Genomic DNA, 19,178 nt, shown 5'->3' with positions numbered 1-19,178 from the left:
GAAATGGAGCCCGCCCTGCACCTGGGGCTGACACCATTTTGGTCTCAGCACTTCTGCTTGCAGGTGTCTGAATAAATGGTTTTTTCTCCTTATACCCTGGTGGGCCTGATTCCTCCTGGCATCTGACCTAACAGAACTCCTTCAAACTTGGGTTTCCATATTTTTATATTAAAAATTACCAAAAATTTGTGTCCTTCTTCCAAGAATAACTTTAACAGAGGGTTATATTAGGTTGGAAAGAGTGTCCCTGTGACATTTTTTATAGTCCTGAATAAATCATTTAAGCCTTCCAAAACAATTCTTTTTTTTTTATTTTTTTTTTATTTTTCTGAAGCTGGAAACGGGGAGGCAGTCAGACAGACTCCCGCATGCGCCCCACCGGGATCCACCCGGCACGCCCACCAGGGGATGATGCTCTGCCCATCTTGGGGCGTCGCTCTGCTGCAACCAGAGCCACTCTAGCGCCTGAGGCAGAGGCCATAGAGCCATCCTCAGCGCCCGGGGAAACTTTGCTCCAATGGAGCCTTGGCTGCGGGAGGGGAAGAGAGAGACAGAGAGGAAGGAGAGGGGGGTGGAGAAGCAGATGGGCGCTTCTCCTGTGTGCCCTGGCCAGAAATCGAACCCGGACTCCTGCACACTAGGCCGAAGCTCTACCACTGAGCCAACCAGCCAGGGCTCCAAAACAGTTCTTGAGCTTAGTCTAGGGGGCATTCTTTCTTTGAGGAAAACAACAAACATTTTGCTTTGTCTTTAATCCTGCGTAACAGTGATCATTCCCATCAGGAAAGCAAGCACAGACTCAGAGTGGGCCAAGGAAAGTGGACAATTGACTCTGCAGCGACCTCTGCCCAGTGCTGGACATTGATCTGCAACTGAATCACCAACAGCATGAAATCCCACTGAGAAACCCGTCAGGACTGAGGAGACCATCACTCCTGACCTACTTTAACTGTTGTTCAAGAAGGAGATCCATCTCTCAGCCTGGAGAAAAACAGATAATTTCTTCAGAAAAAGAAGGAAGTGGATGGTAAAAGAGAATGTAACATTTTCAGAACAACAAATATCTGATGCTAGAAAAGGAAACGAGCAACAGTTGGCAGTGTAATAGAGCTAGTGGAAAAAATAAATCTTTAATCAGCAGCCCAGGATGCTCACGGATAATCAAGGCAAATTATATACAATTGTTTTATTTTTGAAATGCTCGTTTCAGTTTGAGGTATGTCATAATGTGTGCATTTTGAGATTCCTTAAAAATCACCGGCCTTTCTCTTCCTCTTCCATGCCAAACTATTTCTCGCTTTAAGGGCCATTGCCTATAATCCCCTCAGCTTTGCTTTGTCAATTCCTTCTTGTCATTTAGATGATCAGTTAATCCTGATCACCTGAACAAAAGTAGTCACCAGCTACACTGTTCCGGGATTTACCTGACTGGCATCTCTATCTAGCTCTTGTCCTTGTCTCATTGCTGTTACTGTTATTTCTAGCACCTCCCACTTAAAGAGGAGACTTCCTGGGAGTAAAGGATGCGTCAGCTTGCTCGTGTTTCCTCTCCCTAAACGTGGCTGGTGTATAGTCAGCACTAAGCAAACATCTGATGAATGTATTAAAATAAAGCCTGAAGTATATTAATAATCACAGTATCAGAAAGTAGCAAAATACATCCATAGGGTCCTTTTCCTTCTCCTCCTCTGCTTCCTCTGGGTTTCCATTCTCTCAGTAGTCATTTACTTCTATGCTCCAGACTCCCTCCTGAGAATATTTTCTTACAATTTGCTTCCTTACTCTATGAAATTATAGACTCTTCCCCTAAGATTTCTATTTTCAGGAAGCATGCATCTCTCCTGCCATTAAAACACACATACACATTCGCTCAAGTTTTTGTAGCCTTTTCTAACTAACCTCTGCTTTATCTCCCTTTCACCCTTCCTTCCCACCCTCCTTGCTTTCTTTTCTTACTATCACTCCTTCTTTTGATTTTTTTATAGAATTGAGGTTGCCTGACCTGTGGTGGCGCAGTGGATAAAGCATCGACCTGGAAATGCTGAGGTCGCCAGTTCGAAACCCTGGGCTTGCCTGGTCAAGGCACATATGGGAGATGATGCTTCCAGCTCCTCCCCCTGTATCTCTCTCTCTCTGTCTCTCCCTCTCTCTCTCCTCTCTAAAATGAATAAATAAAATAAAAAAATAAAAATTAAAAAAATAAATAAATAAATAAATTTTAAAAAATTGTATCTTATTAAAAAAAAAAAAAAGAATTGAGGTTGATTCTCCATAGACAAACATCTGTGCTTTTAATTCATCGCTTACTGCCTCCTTAGAGATTTCAATCACTGCAGCCCTACTCCTATCCATCTATCTATCATCTATCTATCTATCTATCTATCTATCTATCTATCTATCTATCTATCTATCAATCATCTTTTTGTGTGTGTGTGACAGAGACAGAGACAGAGATAGCATCAGAGAAAGGGACAGATAGGGACAGACAGGCAGGAATAGAGAGAGATGAGAAGCATTAGTTCTTCTTTGTGGCACCTTAGTTGTTCATTGATCGCTTTCTCATATGTGCCTTGACGGTGGGGGGGCTCCAGCAAAGCAAATGACCCCTTCCTCAAGCCAGCGACCTTGGACTTCAAGCCAGCAAACTTTAGGCCCAAGCCAGTGACCATGGAGTCATGTCTATGAGCCCATGCTCAAGCCAGCAACCCCGTGGCTCAAGCTGGTGAGCCTGTACTCAAACTGGATAAGCCTGCGCTCAAGCCGGTGACCTGGGGCTTCAAACCTGGGTCCTCTGCATCCCAATCCGACACTCTATCCACTGCACCACCGTGTGGTCAGGTTCTAGCATTATCTTTTTCTCCCTCCATCCCTCTGGGATTCTCAAAAAAATAAAATCAAATCCAAATATCAGTAGTGAATCAAACACAATTTACCTCAACCTCACATCTCTTCTCATTTCCTTCCAAATCTCTCCTTCCCTCACTCCGTCTGCTCTCTTCTTTTTTATTTTCCGATCTACCACTCACTTCTCAACACACCATTTTTCCTACCACATCACACCAGAAAAATATCTTTGCCAAAATTACCAAAAATCTCTCCGTCATTTTACTCAATGGAAATTTCTTAGTCTCTCTTCTAAGACCCAATAGCAACATTTGACATTTCTTCTTTCCTGCTGCTCTGGGAATCATGTCCTCTCTGGCTGAAATTCTCCATCTTTATACGGGATCTTTTTCTCTGGTTAGAGCAGGGGTCCCCAGGGGGCCAGTTCACTGTCCCTCAGATCGTTGGAGGGCCAGACTATAAAAAAAAAACTATGAACAAATCCCTATGCAAACTGCACATATCTTATTTTAAAGTAAAAAAACAAAACGGGAACAAATACAATATTTAAAATAAAGAACAAGTAAATTTAAATCAACAAACTGACCAGTATTTCAATGGGAACTATGCTCCTCTCACTGACCACCAATGAAAGAGGTGCCTCTTCTGGAAGTGCGGTGAGGGCTGGATAAATGGCCTCAGGGGGCCACATGCGGCCCGCGGGCCGTAGTTTGGGGACCCCTGGGTTAGAGCTTTCTTCTTGGTACTTATCTCTTCACATCTTAAATACTTTTATTTTATAGGTTCATCTAGTCCCAAGATTCCATTTCCAACATATTCTTATGCCCTAAAAATCTATTTATTTACCAGTATATTATCTTAAAGCTACAGACAGATATAGTATAACCAATTATTTTCTGGGAAGCCTAGCATTCCTGCAAGCATCATGACTCCTCTCTTTTCTCATCTATTAAAACTTATCCACCCACTCTGTTAACATAACCTCATGTAAATCTCTTTCAGTTTACCTTTTCTGTCCTCTTCAAGAATCATTTGATAATCTTCCAGATTCATTCTGCTTCTAGTCTCTCCTCATCCTGAGTTTTAATTATGTATATGATAATCTCTGAAATCGACAATATCACCATTTTATTTTCCTGCTTGCAATTCTTCAAAATTTCTTGAGATAAATTCTATATTGTCCCTTGTGTCTGAAGTTTTTATAATAGTGCAATTCTGTTCCAATAATTTTACTTGTAGTTATTTCTTTGAGTTAATTATTAGAATGTGGAAAAATTCTAATGCATTAAACTTAATAATGTCTCACAAGTTTCTCCCTTATTTTAAAATTAAGTGAATGCACTTAATTGGTATAGGGCAATCATTATTATTTGAACATAAAAAAGCTTTAAGATATGGCTCATAAACCAAATAGATCCCATATTTGCTTTCATAAAATAAATATATTGTTGTCAAAGTGAAATACAATAGCATGAAATGTAGTAATTTTATACATTTTGTTTTTAAGTATAATAAATAGTAAATATCATTTTTGAGGTTCAGAACACTAATAAATAACAGAAAAATAAACCATCCTTTAGAATTTGCCTTCACATATTTATTTTGATTTTTCTAATATTTGAGAAGATTCCCGTTGATCCTTGACAAATGTCATCATAAGACATTTCGAAGATATAAGAGTTCTCATTATCACATTACCAGAGATTTTCCTGAGTACACATTTTTTTTGAAAAATGTTTGTTAGAAAATCTGTGCAAAAATACTCATAAAGGATGTGTGTTCTGTTTAAGCCCCCAATGCAAATCAAAATGGTCATAACTCAGGTTACGTTAGTTCTATATAGAAAGGGGAAAAAAAAAAAACCTCTCCATAGAAGCATAAATCATTAACCTGGGAAGGGACATAACACCATCCCAAATTAACTAATCTCTAGTGATTTAGAATCACTTAAGAGCTACCTACATAAAATCTAGAATCTGGGTAATTATTTCTCTACTGTAAATAAATTACTGGAGGAAGTGACAACATTATCTATTTATTTGATAATGTCCCAGTGGATGCAAAGTCCTGTCCAATAAAAACTACAACAATTCATACAACACTTTCAAGTTCAAAAAACACATTCATTTTATGCTACTTGATGCTCCCTTCAGGTCCATGTGATAACATACACAGGCTCTTATTTTGCAGCTTTATAATTAACAAGGAGGAGATAAAATGAGCCCATAACTTGCCCCGAATTATGTAGCAGGACAGAGAGAGAGCTAAGGCTCATACCAAATCACATGGGTGCCATCTTACATGCTTTTTATTTTTCATGTGTTAGCCCAGTGGAAGTGTATGGAATTGTGTATAGCAAACCAGCATGAAAGTGGAATTTTGTGCGGAACTTGCATTCTAAACAGTTTTATTTCAACTCAGACATCAGCCCTTAACTCTGAAAAGCACTTTAGAAAAAGACAGAGATATGTAACTTTTTGGTCAGAAAAATAGGTGATACCCATTTTTCAAAGCAGACTCAAAAGACTCCTGAACTCATTAAAAGCAACGTAAGTGGTGAAGACCTTTGCAAGTTTCATGGAGGGGCTACTGATATATTCTTTTTTTTATAAAACAATGATTAGGAAATACAAAACAAAAAGGAAAGAGGATAGAGAGCTAACCAAACAGGGCCCTGTAGAAAGACCTAGATGGTGAAAAATGTATCTAGTTATTAGGTCACAGAGTTTTATAATCAATATTTTAGTAAAACTTTCTGTAGAATAAGAATATTCCTCTTTTATCTTTATTTTCTTCCATTTGATTGTCACTTAGGAAAAAAAAAAGACTTTTTGCTAGTTCATAGGAAATACCAAATGAAGAACTGACACTTGAAATAATAAGTTAGAGACATGAAAAGATTGTGTATAATAAGTCAGCATAAATATAAATTAGATAACCTGATCAAATTGTCTACTTCCTCAACACTTCAAGAATTTTAGGATGTGATGATGTTGAAGGTTTTAAGAAATTTAACCTATACCTATCAGAAAACGAAAATTGACTAATGTCAACTTTCCTGGGGAGAAAGAAATGTTTGGTTTTTATTTATTTATTTACTTACTTATTTATTGATTGATTTTATTGGGATGACATTGGTTCACAAAACCATACAGGTTTCAAGTGTACGAGCCAATAAAACACCCTGTGCACGTGATACTGTGCTCCCTCCACCCTAAACAAAGTCTCTCTCCACCCCCATTCTTCCTCCTGCCCACCTCCACCTACTCCTCACCCCCCTCTCCCTCTGGCCGTAACCACACTGTTGACTGTGTCTAGCTGTTATGTATATATCAGGGGTCCCCAAACTACGGCCCGCGGGCCACATGCAGCCCCCTGAGGCCATTTATCCGGCCCCCGCCACATTCCAGAAGGGGCACCTCTTTCATTGGTGGTCAGTGAGACCACCGCAAACCACGGTGTCGCTCACGTACAGTACTACTTCTGGTGACGTGGGACGCACACCTCACGGCTCTGGAAGCGCGTCATATCACTTGTTATGGCTAGCAGTGACAAATACGGAACCGGACATTGACCAGCTCATTAGCCAAAAGCAGGCCCATAGTTCCCATTGAAATACTGGCCAGTTTGTTGATTTAAATTTACTTGTTCTTTATTTTAAATATTGTATTTGTTCCTGTTTTTTTTTTTTTTTTTTTTTTTTTTTTACTTTAAAATAAGATATGTGCAGTGTGCATAGGGATTTGTTCATATTCTTTTTATAGTCTGGCCCTCCAACAGTCTGAGGGACAGTGAACTGGCCCCCTGTGTAAAAAGTTTGGGGACCCCTGGTATATATGTTCTTGGGCTGTGGCGACACTCTCAAGCTTTCCATGATGCAATGAAAACTCCTCGCTTTGTCATTAGATTCCACTTGACTGTGAGCTCACTGAGAGTAAGGTCTGAATGCAATTACCATGTAACATGGTAACCAGTTACTGATACACAGAGGATACTCCAATAGGTATTTATGAACCAGAATAAGTTTAAATGTGTGATGTAAATTTTGACTTTCTGGTAGAGATGATATGGATCCTGAATATGGTAGTTCCAGGTCCAGTCTATGTATTGGTAAGACATATGACTTGTGCGAAGAAGGTATAATGGTTTTTCTAATTAATAACGAGAGTTAACATGTCTACTGGCAGGAAACAGAATATTCAAAAATAAAAAAAAATATATTCTATAGAACTTGATAACATGTCATCACATGTTTTAGCAATTGTCTCTAAAAACAATTTTAAAGTATCTTTGTCTCTACAGGGCCATAAACCCTATAATTCCTAGCGCCATTAGCTATTGTAAATTTACTTTTGAAGTAGCCAATAAAGTTGTGTCAGATATAGCATGAAAATAACTTTAGAACAAAAACGTAAGTTTGTATTTATTTCCTTAAGTGGCATTTACCATTTTTTTAAAAAAACTTTATTTTTTATATTTTTAGTAAACTTATTTTTTTTTTATTTTTTTTATTTTTTACAGAGATAGAGAGTGAGTCAGAGAGAGGGATAGACAGGGACAGACAGACAGGAACGGAGAGAGATGAGAAGCATCAATCATTAGTTTTTCATTGCGCGTTGCAACACCTTAGTTGTTCATTGATTGCTTTCTCATATGTGCCTTGACCGCGGGCCTTCAGCAGACTGAGTAGCCCCTTGCTGGAGCCAGCGACTTTGGGTTCAAGCTGGTGGGCTTTTGCTCAAACCAGATGAGCCCGTGCTCAAGCTGGCGACCTCGGGGTCTCGAACCTGGGTCCTCTGCATCCTAGTCCGACGCTCTATCCACTGCGCCACTGCCTGGTCAGGCACATTTACCATTTTTAACACTGATAATTTAACAAAAATATGAATTTGAGGATGTTTGACACGAGTTATTCCTGAAAAAAATTTCAAGAAGTAACTGAGTTTATGATAAATTCTACATAAAATCCAGCTACCCTAATTTTGCAAAGTGCTTGGAATTACAGATAAAGATATTAACAATTCTTTAATTAAAGGATGAAGTGGCCATAATACCCAAGGCAATATGCTGATGAAAGCAGGTGCAATGTAAGATAACCCATAAGCTTCATAACTTCTTGGATAATAGTCAGTGATTCGCTTTAATGTGCTTATTAAGCAATATGAAAAATTGAGTCAAATTAGACAGTGCGATAAAGTTGTTCACATATGACATGGCCTGCCATGGAGACAATCAAAGTGACATTTCTTAACCTAGGTCTCTGGAGATAAGATACTTGGCATCAAATTAGTCCGTTACCTAACTCTGGAAATCTATGGCCGTGATCAGTAAAAGAAAATTGCATCAAAATGGGCAATTATGATACACAGTAAAATTGTCGGGGACAAATTTTCTGTCTTAACGGTAAATTGAAACTATGCCTTGTTGAATAAGTGAGGGTTTAGAAAAGGGCACTTAGGGCTATTTGCATAAAATAATGTACCTATCTCTTAGTCATGATGGCTGTTTTGTATGGCCGTAATATAATAAACTCTAACATTCATGGGGTAACAAGTCCTCAGAGGGCCATTGTTAGATTCTAATAATTGGGAGTATCAATCATATTTTTGTCAGCTTTTCTGAAATGGAACTATTTAATTTTTTTTTCATGGGGAAGACATTTATTTTACATTGAAAAGATGACAGCAAATAAAAACATACCTACCCAGAGTAATTCTGTGTTGGCTATTAATTGAGGTCACAATCAGGGAAACTTGAACAGAGTTGTTTTAGGGGCTTACTGGGCAACATCCATCTGAGATGTGGCACTTCCTTCCCAAGTGCCACTGTCCCATGCTGACTTCTTTTCTTTGGTTATTAAATTTAGCTAAAGTTGGTGGGTCCTAAATAAATGTGATTGGTATAATCAGTTTAAATTTGAGTGACTGCCATGTTAGAAATATTCTCTTCTGATTGGCTTTTCAATACATATGTTGAAATGACTGGGGGGGCCCAGCTCATGAAGATGTTTCTAAATTCAGTAAGAGTCAGGTTCCTAAATAGGGTTGGCTTCCTGTAGAGAGGACCTACTAGTGTCATGTTTGAAGAGCCTGAAACACCTAGGTGGTCTCCCAGACCAAGGCACGGAAAGTGACCTTGCCAAGAACAGAGATTGTTTGCATTGGGCTGGATGAAGAAAGATTCACCCTCTTGGGCAGCCTCAGGCTGCTGGAATCATCATCCTATTTCCCTGCTCTCTCAGGCTGGTCACTTCCTTGCTCTTAATTTATGATTCTCAGTGGTTCTGGCTAAACCCCATCGGAATCATCTGCCGGGCTTGTTAATGCTCAGATTGCTGGGCCCAAGCTACAGAGTCTTTGGTTCAAGAACTGAGGTGGGGCCCAAGAATTTGCATTTCTAAAGAGCTCCCAGATGATGCTGATGTAGACTTTGCTCTTCCCTGGCTAAACTGAAATAGCCTTTGATTCATTCATATTCATATATAATTCATTAAATTATATCAAGATATAGATAGATATATTTGTAATGAATGTCCATAACCAGGCACTCTGTAAGAGACATTTAAAAAAAAAATCAGCAGCTCTTAAGAGTCTTCTCTTGTTTAAATTGCCCCATGTCTTCCTGTTGTTTTAAACTCCCAACACACAGATGCCTCTCTCCAGACCCTCTACTCCCTGGAAGAAATTCAATTTCAAAAATGTTCTTTTACACAATTCTTCATTGCTTTCATACAATTTCCATTTACTAAATGCAGGTGATCTCATTTATGCGGCATAAAGAAAGCAATCTACTTAAACTAATACATACTCATGCTTGAGACTTGGTTGGAATATTCGCATTTAAGAAGAAGATGCCTCTCAGCCAACATCAATTTCAAAAACCATGACAACACAAAGTGAAAACTGTCAGGTGGTTGAGATGTGTTTTTCTCCTCATATCTCCTATCTTTGGACACATCTAGTCAACAATGCAAATGATTCATCTAGATACAGAGCGCTGGGCAAAATGAATTGGATTGAAGCTACGTGAGGTATTTAATAACTTTGTAGAAACCTTATACAATTTCTGTTTTAAATAACGTGTCTGCATATTTCCCTAACCAAAAATTGAAAAATCATAAAACCCTTGTGATAACCAATAAATCTGCCCAAACATCTGTTTTTATTGGAAATGTTCCAATAGGATATTTCTGTTTTATAAGGTGCAAGTATTATCCCTTACATAGCCAAGGGAGTCCACGGTTCAGTTAATTATATTATAGTGTTCCCGTCAGAGGTGTACATAAGGAAACTGAGAAACAGAAAGGTGAGAAAGCCCGAGGACACCCAGGCCTCAGTCATCCAGAGGCAGCCAGCATGACCGAGCTTCAAAATGCTTTCTCAGTATGAAGCCATTTTATTCACAGGCACAGTCAGAACTAAAGTGAGAAAGGCAATGCTGGGCTACGAGAGCAAGGAAGGCAGGTGAATATGTAATCAAATGAAAAAGACTCCGAGAAATAGAAGGGCACAAGAGTTGGAACTTGTATTGCATGATGGTGGCGATAACCTGGAGGAATCACAATTATAAGTCTAGCTGTTGCTGCTACTGTCTTGCTTCCTCTTCTGCCTTCACGTCTTTTTCTACTTCTTTTTATTATCTTTCATCTCCTACCCCTCACCCCCTTTCTTCTTCTTCTCCTCCTCCTCCTCCTCCTCCTCCTCCTCCTCCTCCTCCTCCTCCTCCTCCTCCTCCTCCTCCTCCTCTTCTTCTTCTTCTTCTTCTTCTTCTTCTTCCTCTTCTTCTTCTTCCTCTTCTTCTTCCTCTTCCTCTTCCTCTTCTTCTTCCTCTTCCTCTTCTTTCTTCTTTCTTCCTTTTCCGTTGTAAACAAATTTATAAAGTATCTCAGCATCCATTGGACTTGCCTTGTTTACTCCAGCCCAGTACTCTGGAATATACTGTTCATTCACCTAGAAACTAAATTCATAATTAAAATTCACCTTGGCTTTAAAGACAATGATGAAAGGTCGTCTTCTCCAAAAAGCTTCTCAATAATAACTTACTTTGGTTGCATTTTTATTTCTTTTCCTTCTCTCTGTCAAAAAACTGCAATTATTCTCATTGTTTTAGACATAGGTTGTTCCATTTCTTTTAAATTTATTGTGTTGACATGGTTTTAAGTGTCCCACTCAATAGAACCCTGTCTACACACTGTATCATGGACCTTCACGCCCCATGCCCCAGGCAAAGTCTCTTTCTACCCACATTTTTCCCCATAGCCCCCCATCTCAACCTCCCCTTTTCCTCTGGCTATTGCTACCCTGTTGTCTGTGTATATGTGCTATGTATTTATATATATGTTTTCTTTTTAAATTTGATTTTTATTTTGAAGTTCTTTATTTAGATTCTACCTTCACCCCAACAGAACTCTATGTGTTCACCAATTACCAACTTCATTTGCTCATTTGATGGTTTCAGCTAACACAATTGAAAATAACTGTACATATAGTCACAATTTTACATTATGACAAATTCTTTTATAATCTGATTTCCACACATTTTATCCTAAGTTGGATACTGTCTCTCCCTAAAAGTGGAACCCAGGGGAAGACACTGAGGACTTCTCTGGGTCTTACATGTATCCTTTAGCAAACAGTTGGGTTAGACAATTTCCTCGCTCTGAAGCACATTTTCTATTCTATATTTTCTGTAAGGAATGTCCATTTTATATATTTGCATTTTTTTCCCTCAGTTATAATAAAAGGTTTTATCTTCTGCTGACGGCACACTATTCTATAAACGTTTGTTTTCAGCGCTAGCACTTCAGGCAATTCTTTTTCTTTTTTACAATTGGACACTCCAGTATAAACTGGTAATACTATAAACAGAACCAGCCATGCAAGCAGTATGTGGGGGAGTTTTCCGGCAAAAGCCTCCCACAATGCACCTCGTCCATTTCCAGTCTCTCGCTGAAGCTTGTAAAGCAAGAGAGGGAAGGCAGAATTTCACGTCTCCTCAGGCAGAGGTCAGAGGCAACTTTCAGAGGGAACTTGAAGCTTAGGCAAAAATCCAAACACATAAAAGCACATCCTTTTTAAAGCCAGTAAAAATGAACTGTTACTCGGTATAGCAGCAGATGGTAATATTTTACGAACCATTTTGTAACATCATAGAATTCCCAGCATCTACTAAATTCAGCTTCATGAATACCATTAAAGACACTGCGCTGCTTTTGCACGTGGTATTTTTAAAGCAAAATGTTATATAGTGAACTTATAAAAGAAGTTCTTAAGATATAAAAGGATTGCCCGGACGCACACAAAGGCAGGTGAGAGTCAGGTCATCGTGATGGAAGCAGAGGACAACATCCCATGTTGTGAACACATCATATCAAACTTATTATATTTCTGTTTAAAAGATACTTTGTAACTAAAGTGTGTGAAATTAGACAAATCTGTTTCTATTAGAACACAACTTTTTAATGCACACTTAGCCAATTAGTACATAATCCTATATGTTTATTGCTAAGGAACTATTTACTTCTTATTGGTAGTCCATTCAGAACTAGCAACTACTTATTTGATTGGGGGAATAAACTCAGAGAATGGGCAAGAAATCTTTTGAATGGAAAAATGACATTCTTGGTGAGAGTAAAACTGCTGAGTTGGGATGACTCACAAATGTTTTGTACATTTTTTTCTTCGTGTTTCTGCCGATTAGTATGCAAGGGATGAAAGAATTCAGAGGAAAATTTTTGAAAGTCTCTGAAGATTTTCTTTAGTAGCTAGACATGAGAAAGAGCAACAACAGAGATGTTCGATTAAATTTAATGCAAGCAGACACCAAGAAGGAAGGGAATTGGGACCTATGAGCTTTGAAGACTGTATGTAAGTTGGAGTGGCGAAAGGTACCAGTTTTGTAATAAAAAATTAACAATACTTGATTCTTACTTTCTCAAAAGTTAGGTAAAAATAGTTATGTTATTAAGGTAATTCTTAATAAATTAATTTGTCAGATATACTAGAGTTATAAAGACTATAACTTTTTCAGTAACAGAAATATTAATTTGATGATTCTATAAAAAATTTAAAACTCAATGTATTTTGTTAAAATTTTAGGTTTGTTATTTTCACGACATTGCAACTATAATATTCTACTATATTAATCAATGTTTCATAAGCTGTCTATAGAGCAGAGTCTATATCATTACCAAATGACATTATAACCATATTTAATAATTTGGAAAAAATGGTGCTTTTCTGATAAAAAAAATATTTTTCCTATACTTGAACTTCTAGCTCAAATGAATATCAAATAATCTTAAAAACTATTCATTGTCTTTTTAAAAACTTAGAGACATGGCTAATATTTGTGATAATCAGCAGTAAAATAATTTATATTTTTTGAGAATTTATTCAATAACAAGTAATAGACTAAGCATTATGAATAATTATTATAGTTTATTTTCACAGACACCCCCAGGAAAGAGATATGGTTATTTGCATTTTACAGGTAAAATGGGGCAGCTTGACTAAAAGCATATGGAGAGTAAGCTGTGAAGCCACAACGTGAACCCAGTAAAGCCAATTTCCATGTTCCTTCAATGGGCTCAGCTGAGCTTCCTCACTACACAACATAGTGGACACCATTCATTTGAATTAGCTATGCTAAAAGTTCCCTGAAGTTTTACTCCCTCTGGAAATGTCATAGAACCCCCCCCCCCCAACAACCATTGTACTGATATTAATCGGGATAAAATCTATATTGGTAAATATACTAAGGGAAACCTAGCTGTTAGGTATATCAGGTCATTTCCAAGATGTACCTTAAGGTAGATCAACCTTACTCTTAGCCCCCTGTCCATTTGGAAGAAGACTTTTGACACCTGTGACCACAAACTCCTATCACTTGTGGCAGAAAATGCCACAGTGTCTCGAACACTCTGGGTTAAAGAGTGAAACCGTGAAAAAACATGACAATGGCTAGATTTTATTAATCAGATGTTTCTCCTGGATGCACAATTACATGGCACAATGAGTTGATGCTTCTCTGTCTCTCTCCTTAAAAAATAATAATAATAAAGACATCTCTTCAAACAAGTAACATTCCAAATCAATACTATGTCCAGCAAGCAAGCACAGATACCGTAATCCTTAATAAAAAGAGAACTATTTCAACAGACAGGTGTCATCATGAGAGGGCAAAGAAGATGGATCTTCCTGGCAAGTGTTTAGCCCCTCAGTTTTCAACGACAAAGCCATCGAAACTCTTACAAAGAAAAGAAAGAATCAGCTCAAGTGCAGGTGAATCATTCACAACTAAGTTACAGGCGACTGTTTCTACGTTAAAATCCCCTCAGTTTCAGATCTAGGAAAAAACTGGAGAGGAGCAAAAAAAAAAAAAAATCAAATAGTTTTGAAAGACGTAGAGAATTTGTAATATATATACATACATACATACACACACACACATAGATATAAATATTACTTCACTGAAGGGATTAATTCAGATCTAATATTTGACTTAACAGTGATCCTCTTAGTAACTGTAGTAACCTTAATATTGCGATGAAACCTTTATTGAATCATTATCTTGATTACTCCACATGTTCTTAGAATAAGATCAGCAAAAAAAAAAAAAAGAAAAAAAAAGGTAACAGCATAAACAAATTTTTATTAAGGTGACATTTGAAAAATAGTAAGCTTCCAAATATATGTAATACACAGTCTATCCTTCCCACATAAATTTACTTCCTAGATTTTTTAAAAGTAAAATAACGTAATGTATTTAATATAAAAAATTGATGTTAGTTGGATCATTTTTAAATGTAAGTCAGATTATGTCATTCTTTTTTCTTTCTTTTCCAAAATGCCTTATGATGTCCTGTCTCACTCAGAATAAAGTCTAGCATCCTTATATGGCTGCACATGATCTGGTCAGTCTCCATCCATGATGTCATTGCCCCGCCCCCTCCTCCACATTCATTCAATTGGCTGTACTCCTTGCTGTACCTGACCCAGACACACATGTTCCTATTTCAGAGCCTTTGCAATGACTGTCTCTCTGTTTAAACCAGGGGTAGTTAACCTTTTTATACCTACCGCCCACTTTTGTATCTCTGTTAGTAGTAAAATTTTCTAACCGCCCACCGGTTCCACAGTAATGGTGATTTATAAAGTAGGGAAGTAACTTTACTTTATAAAATTTATAAAGCAGAGTTACAGCAAGTTAAAGCATATAATAATTATTACGTACCAATTACTTCATGTCAGATGTTCGCTAAGTTTGGCAGAATAAATCTTTATAAAATAACATACTATAGTTAAAGCTATCTTTTTATTTATACTTTGGTTGCTCTGTTACTGCCCACCATGAAAGCTGGAACTCCCACTAGTGGGCGGTAGGGACCAGGTTGACGACCACTGATTTAAACCTTTTCCCCTCAGATATTTTCATGCCTTACCCTTTCACTGTGTTCTCTGCTCAAGTGTCACCTTACAAATAAATACAGTCCTGGCCACTCTATTAAACTAATACCTCTCACCCCTCATAACTCTTTATTCCCTTATACTCTTGAGTAGTTTATTGTTCCACACATCTGTTACCCAATTTTCCCATCTTAGTGAGTAAACTGTATTTCCATTCCTTGGTCTTTTTACTTGTTTAGGCTGACATGATGCAGGTAGAATTGTCAATGCCCCACATGGTTGGCTTTCATCTCTTGCACTTCTGACGTTGCCATGGGAAGCACAAACCCATAGCCTGTCGACTCCAAGAGGAGGGAGTCTGGGAAAGTGGAGCAGAGGCAGTCAGCCCAACCATGTTATCGAGTTCAGCCCAGGTTAGCCAGCCTCCAGTCTGCAGACCCACTGGAGCCCAACTGCGGTCTGTACAGCCAAAACCCCAGCTCATCTCCAGCAGCCTCTGGACACTGGAGCCAAATGTTTATGGCTATCGGATGCTGATGAGACTTTTTGAGTGTTAACATAGCCATAGATTGTGACAGTGTCTAACTGGTGCATTCTAGTTTTCTAGAGCATATTTATCATCACACATATTATGTATTTATTGATTTGCATATTGCAATGTCCCTCTTCTATCATATATGCTTCCTAAGAAGAAGGACTTCTGCTTATTGCTATTCTCCTACCACCTGCAATGGAGGTTGGAACTCAGTAGTCTCTTAATAAATATTGTAGAATTGTCTACTGTACGTTATTGTTTTGTCTAAAATGCACAGAAACAAAGTTGCTGAATGAACAAAAGAAACATAGTCTATGCCTTCATGGGAGTTATAATCTAAATTTTTTAAAAAATATTTTAATATTTTATATTTTTATTAACTGGGATAAAATATTCTATATATACTTACTTTTGTATTTTATTAGTATAAAGTATTGTACCATTTAACTATAATTAATTTAAAGCCCCAAATTTATATTTTTAATTTTATCTCCAGTGTACCAAGAAAACAAATCTACTGTTACAAGATAAAATTTGTACAGCATTTTCTATAAAATGACCTGAAACTAATTATTTTTATTCTCATCATTTTATTAAAATAACTATACTTTCACATAGTTGGCCTAGTATAATACAATTTTTTTGAAGATTTTATTTATTCACTTTAGGGAGAAGAGAGAGAGGAAACAGGAGGGGAGGAACAGGAAGTATCCACTCCCTTATGTGCCTTGAAGGGCAACCTCCAGGTTTTGAACCAGCGACCTCAGCATTCCAAACTAAGTTCATAGCATGCTCCTGCTCATGAAGAAATCTTCATGTTTCCTAACGGTCCCCTTTGTTCACACTTCTTTATTTTGTCTGCGTTATCTGTTAAATATCCCCAGATCACAACTCAGCATGTCTTAAGTTGGAAATGCTTTATCCACAGCACCACCACTAGTTAGGCAATATAATGCAAATTAATTAAATTATCTCTTGGCCTTTCCCTTTCAGAGCTCTAGAGCTCTGAACTCTATCACTATCAATGAACTCTATCACTATCTCTCAGCCTTCTCTCCCATTCTTTCTTAGTCAACTATCAGATAAATATTTAGTATTTGCATAGCGCTGCAGCAGACACAGTGAAAGATATGGAAGAAAAATCTGGTAAAATCTTTAGTGTCTAAAAAGATAATATTCTCCTAGAAAACGAGATCTCTACCCTCAAACAGGGTTCATGTAAGCAAGTAATTATGACCTTCTGCAGCTTATTCCAACATATTTCAGCAAACTAAGTTCAGAGCACGCTCCTGCTCATGAAGAAATCTTCATGTTTCCTAACGGTCCCCTTTGTTCACACTTCTTCATTTTGTCTGCGTTATCTGTTAAATATCCCCAGATCACAACTCAGCATGTCTTAAGTTGGAAAGGCATTTATTATCTTCACAAAACAGAACAGAGTTTCCTGAATCACTGTCCCTTTCTCTTCTTTCACGATCTTTATGATGGTGACCTCTGAACTTCTGTGTTAAGTATACTGCTCACAACAATGAGAGGATCTTTCAAAATGATTAAGAAACTACAAAATATCCCCCAATTGTTGTGAGCAGTATATTATGTGAAGATATATATATATTTTTAAAGAAATCATTATTTCTGGCCCTTATTCTAGTTAGACATGCAAAACAAAATATTGACTCCCAAATTGTATAAATTATTCATTAAAATACAAACCCTTTAAAGGCAGAAATTCTATCCTATTTGTTTATCATCACTAGTCTAAAAGGTAGGTATTAAAAAACATTTATTCGGGGCAACATTAGAATCTAGGTAAACACAATAAATTAACATCAATAAAAAATACAAAATAAACAAAAAACAAAACAACAAAAAATTTATTGAAAGGAGAAAAGATTAATTCATCAATCTTTTAGGTGTGAATTCATAAGTTTTATATAGATTAAGATCAGTCATATTGGCCTGACCTGTGGTGGTGCAGTGGATAAAGCATCAACCTGGAAATGCTGAGGTCGCCGGTTCGAAACCCTGGGCTTGCCTGGTCAAGGCACATATGGGAGTTGATGCTTCCAGCTCCTCCCCCCTGTCTCTCTCTCCTCTCTCTCTGTCTCTCTCTCTCCCTCTCTCTCTCCTCTCTAAAATGAATAAATAAAATAAAAATAAAAAAAAAGATCAGTCATATTAAATCAACTCTTTTATTGGCTCAAAGACGAGGAACTTTTATTGAGTTGGTACACCCAGGTGGAACACCTCAGAAGAGGCAGAACGTGACCAGGGTCTGGGGGGCAGGCAGAAATATCACAAGAGGAACCGAAAACAAGCTCAATGACATGGAGAAGAAAATGACTGGAAAAAAACGTGAGGTCTGGAATGGGATTTGAATGCCCCCGTGAGTCAGTCCTAGGTGTGGAGTGCTGATGTGTGCTCCTTTAAAACAAGTTGCATTCATTTTGAAAATGCATCAACTTTGTTTATTGTGAAGACACAGAAAGCTTTCTTTCCAGTTCAATCATATCAACACTGCATTTTTAATAAGTACACACCACTGAGAGTCCTGTCAATGCTTTCTTTGACCTTTTTAAAGTTTTTATTTTCAAGACTGACAGCCTTGATCATTTGTGACTGTTCAGCTCCTCTTTTTTCATGAGGTGACATACTGTCCCACCTATCAACGTTGTTCTGATTCATCAGCTTAATAATAGGAAGTCATTTGGCAGCCCAGCTCCATTCTGTTTGAACACTGACCTGTAACTTTGATGCCTTTCAAGGTTTGCTGTTTTTTTAATATATAAAACCAATTAAATTGAAGCATTTGGAAGTCATATTTGATCACTTAAAGTTAACATTTCTCACAAAAAGGTAAAAACAGAATATTTAAATTATTTCAAACATATTATTAAATTAATGGACTTATGTTATCTCAGAACATTTTTTTTAAATAAATGAAGAAAGAAAGAAATGTATAAGTTCAATTTTCATGTATTAATATAACATATAAATAATAAGGGGAGAGTTACATTAGTTATTCCTTTGTATAACAGGCTTCTCTTTTAAATCTGCACATCTGCATCTCAGATAATATTATTATATTTAAATTCACTATCTTATTCTACAAGTAAAATTATATTAAAAACACTTATAAACTACTGAATTTAAAAATATAAATTATCCCTATTGTATTTATATCAATACCAGATATTTTATAGTTAACCTTATTATAGTAAAAGTTAAATAGGAAATAATCACTGACAATTCTGCTCTATGACATATATATTCTTTTCATCCCTTAAATGATGATGGGAAATGTGGTAACACACATACACACACACACACACACACACAGAAACACAATCATGGAAAGACAGAAACCCATATCAAATGACAGAAATTTTAAA

The 19,178-nt window shown here is 37.2% G+C and overlaps 1 protein-coding gene and 1 long non-coding RNA gene across 15 annotated transcripts in view; one reads left to right on the top strand and one right to left on the bottom strand.

Moving 5' to 3' along the window:
• Nucleotides 1–12,715, top strand: part of LOC136379953 (uncharacterized) — a 47,941-nt gene extending 35,226 nt beyond the window's left edge. The window contains exon 4 of the long non-coding RNA XR_010746823.1: nucleotides 12,544–12,715. This is a non-coding gene — a long non-coding RNA (uncharacterized lncRNA). The remainder of the gene's footprint in view (nucleotides 1–12,543) is intronic.
• The window catches only part of ROBO2 (roundabout guidance receptor 2), a 1,384,729-nt gene that overhangs the window by 1,197,815 nt on the left and 167,736 nt on the right, over nucleotides 1–19,178 (bottom strand). The gene's annotated exons all lie outside the window — the stretch shown is intronic.

This window comes from Saccopteryx leptura, chromosome 8, assembly GCF_036850995.1.
Source record: "Saccopteryx leptura isolate mSacLep1 chromosome 8, mSacLep1_pri_phased_curated, whole genome shotgun sequence".
Taxonomy (NCBI): Eukaryota; Metazoa; Chordata; class Mammalia; order Chiroptera; family Emballonuridae; genus Saccopteryx; species Saccopteryx leptura.
The sequence above is the reverse complement of the archived record's forward strand: the minus strand, read 5'-3'. Positions and strand labels throughout refer to the sequence as shown.